Genomic DNA, 4,022 nt, shown 5'->3' with positions numbered 1-4,022 from the left:
GTCACTACTTCACAGGAGAGGCATTTGAATGTACATATATATTGTATGCCATCTGTAAATACAAATGAAATTGTTAAATTACAAGCCCAATTGGTTTATCCACTAGGCTCAAGTTAGACAGGTGTGTCTGGGGTGATTACGGGCATCTATTGTGTTTCATGAACATATGTACATGTCTAGACAATAATGACCCATCCACTTAGACAGATGTAGCTATGGAGTGGTTAATTAATTTCTTTCACATGACCCATCAATTTAGACAAGTGAGTCTGGGTAAGCATCATCTAGTAATTATAAATATTTAAAAATTGTTAAGGTTTTCTTCCGGTGAAGGAGAGGCGGACCAAAATGCAGCGTGGTTATTTCGATTCATGTTTAATAAAAAGATAAACACGAACAATACAAACAATAAACGTAACATGAAACCCTAAACAGCCTTATCTGGTGCAAACAAACACTGAGACAGGAACAATCACCCACGAAACACTCAAAGAATATGGCTGCCTAAATATGGTTCCCAATCAGCGACAACGATAAACACCTGCCTCTGATTGAGAACCACTCTAGGCAACCATAGTCTTACCTAGACAACTCTACTATACCACAATCCCATAACCTACAAAAACCCCAAGATAAAACACACCACATAATAAACCCATGTCACACCCTGGCCTGACCAAAATAATAAAGAAAACACAAAATACTAAGACCAGGGTGTGACAAAAATATTTTTATCTGGACACTTTTTGTTTTTGATAATGCAACCTTGCACATATGCATAGCCCATTCCACTGTACCATTTACATCTTCGGTATCCTGTGCATGTGACAAATAAACTTAGATTGTATTTGATATAGTTTGTGTTTACCAGAGAGAGTAATCTGCAGAACAACATGACCTGCACCAATGTCAGATTAGGATATACTGTAGGAGAGGACTAGATAAAGTGTATTTTACCTGGAGTTTTTCCTTATTGTAAACTACTACTTTTAACACTTTCAGTCTTGAAATCGTTGGTTGTTTACTACAATAATCACTCTGTTTAGCACATAGCCTCATGTGAATCCTTAAAGAGGTGGGGGGGGGGCTAAGGCTTAAGAGGGTGTGAACGATGCTGAATGGGTATAGACAAAGAAGAGCACTCCAGTAGGTGTACCAAATGATTCAAGGGCCATTTTCTCAGAAGTGAGTTACAAGTTTATCCACTTTCAAAGCAGAATTACTTACCCATTGTTCCTCAACGGTCTGTACTTTTATCCAGTGTATAAAACACCATTTTAAATTTTGCTACATAGAACCGAATCCAGGTGGTGGGTCACAAATGTCCCCTGCGCACGCCTGTCAGTGACTGAAGAAGTGAACGATTGTCATTATTACCCAGCGTGACCAAGAATGGTCAAGAATTTGTCAAAGAACTTTACTAACTTTTCTGGAAAAGTACCTCTCTCACGACCATGACAAAGCAAACTAGAAGGAAGAAGATTGTACTGACATAAAAGACACGCACATTAAAAAATACTATAGTTCCCTACGGTCTAAATACTGTAGAATTACAATATTTATATACTATAGTATTAACTGTTTGTTTTCGCAGACATAACTGTAGTATACTGTAGTATTTACTGTAGTGTTTTTGTGGACATTAGTATTTACTGTAGTATTTTCACAAGTATTACTTTAGTACACTGTTGTATTTACTGTAGTGTTTTTGAAGAATTTACTGTCTTTTTTCTGGATATTACTGTAGTATTTACTAAAGTGTTTTTGTGTTATTATCTTTGACATAGAAGCGGGGGCTTTCTCCTTGGGGAAACCTACTGGATAAATACTAAAAGAGCAAATTATCCATAAGATGTAAGTAGGACTGGGGTCTGAACTGGGGTCAAAAGGAGAACTCCTGGGGTCTGAGCTGGGGTCAGAGCTTCTGCTCTTTTCTATAAGCTGTAAATAGGTACGTAAGTAAAGAGCAGGGGTAGCTCAGGGATTCCTGCCCTTTTCTACCTCTCTTCTCAGTGTGTCAGTCCAGTCAAGGGTGAGGTTTGTTAAGGGACAAGTGGGATGGGGGTTGGAGTTCTCCTTTTGTCTTCTGCGACTTGATTTTAGATAAAACAAACTTTATTGGATAATTAAATGTAGCCTACAGAACATTTTTAAATAAAATTAAAATAAAAGAGGAGGGAGGGGTTTGGTAGGGGATACAAACCCGGTTTAGGTTTGGAGGGTAGAATACAGATCTAGTTTAAAGTATTTCTATATTTTTTTTTATAACATTAGGCGATGGAAACGTGCTCTTCAGCATGCAGGGAGACTGGCGGCCATGTGCTCCTTAAAACCTGTTGTGACTAGGGGGCAGTATTTTCCTTTTGTCAGGATATTTTGTCAGGAAAGATGCTAGAATATGCATATAATTGACAGCTTAGGATAGAAGACATTCTAAAGTAACCAAAACTGTAAAAATATTGTCTGTGAGTATAACAGAACTGATGTTGCAGGCGAAAGCCTGAGAAAAATCCAATCCGGAAGTGCCTCCTGATTTGAAAGCGCTGCGTTCCAATGAGTCCCTATTGAGCAGTGAATGGGCTATCAACCAGATTACTCTTTCTCCGTATTCCCGAAGGTGTCTACAGCATTGTGACGCAGTTGTACGCATTTATGTTGAAGAATACCCGTAAGCGGCTACATTGCGTAAGTGGTCACCTGATGATCCCAGAGAGATTCTCTCGTAAAATACAGAGGGAGCCATTACTCCAATCAGTCCTACTGAAAAACTAATATCACCGATGGATATATTATAGAATAGATATTTGAAAAACACCTTGAGGATTTATTATAAACAACGTTTGCCACGTTTCTGTCGATATTATGGAGCTAATTTGGAATATTTTTTCGCCGTTTTCGTGACTGCAATTTCCGAACGATTTCTCAGCCAAACGTGAAGAACAAACGGAGCTATTTCGCCTACTATATTTTTGGAAAAAAGGAACATTTGCTATCTAACTGGGAGTCTCGTGAGTGAAAACATCCGAAGCTCATCAAAGGTAAACAATTTAATTTGATTGCTTTTCTGATTTCCGTGACCCAGTTACCTGCTGCTAGCTGGACAAAATGCTATGCTAGGCTATCGATAAACTTACACAAATGCTTGTCTAGCTTTGGCTGTAAAGCATATTTTGAAAACACATCCACACATCCACAGAAGAAGACAGCATTTGCACCCACAAGTTGATGTGGAAAAATAACATCAAAAGACATCTGAATGCACATCATCCCAAGATACACACTCAGGTAATGACAGCTAGTGTTTTGCCACTACTTATGACTCTTATCGTGACCCTTTGAATTGGCTGTGCAAGTAAATGTTTTAATTAGTCGTATCAGTGCGAGCTGAACATTCATTACACGGTCACATCACCAAGGTTATTAGAGTAAACAAAAACTTGAATCTAAAGTAGAAACAAAATTGGAAAAGCTATTTAGTAAACTTAAATAAAAAATTAAAAAAACAATTGTAAAACTAAAACTATACTGAATCTATTATTTTTGACTACAAAATTAACAAAAAATTATATACAAAATCAGAGCATTTAAAAAAATCTATTAATAGGTGTTGAAAAGGTGAATGGTTTTCTTTCATTGATACCCATTCTCTCAATATATATTCCAAAAAAAGTGCATTCGGAAAGTATTCAGTTTAACTTAAATTTTTCAGACCCTTTACTCAGAACTTTGTTGGAGCACCTTTGGCAGTGATTACAGCCTCAAGTCTTCTTGGGTATGACGCTACAAGCTTGTCACAGCTGTATTTGGGGAGTTTCTTCCATTCTTCTCTGCCGATCCTATCAAACTCTGTCAGGTTGAATGGGGAGCGTCGCTGCACAGCTATTTTCAGGTTTCTCCAGAGATGTTCGATTGAGTTCAAGTGAGGGCTCTGGTTGGACCACTCAAGGACATCCTGCATTGTCTTGGCTGTGTGCTTAGTGTCATTTTCCGGTTAGAAGGTGAACCTTTGAAACATTCTGAGG

General features: G+C 38.0%; 1 non-coding gene across 1 annotated transcript; it reads right to left on the bottom strand.

Annotated features, from left to right (window-relative positions):
• Positions 1 to 1,791: 1,791 nt before the first annotated feature.
• Positions 1,792 to 1,847, bottom strand: LOC112232063. The gene has a single exon (XR_002950597.1). It is a non-coding gene; the product is annotated as a U7 small nuclear RNA (small nuclear RNA).
• Between the last annotated feature and the right edge of the window lie 2,175 nt (positions 1,848 to 4,022).

Source organism: Oncorhynchus tshawytscha, linkage group LG34 (assembly GCF_018296145.1).
Source record: "Oncorhynchus tshawytscha isolate Ot180627B linkage group LG34, Otsh_v2.0, whole genome shotgun sequence".
Taxonomy (NCBI): domain Eukaryota; kingdom Metazoa; phylum Chordata; class Actinopteri; order Salmoniformes; family Salmonidae; genus Oncorhynchus; species Oncorhynchus tshawytscha.
This window is presented reverse-complemented; position numbering and strand designations above follow the sequence as displayed.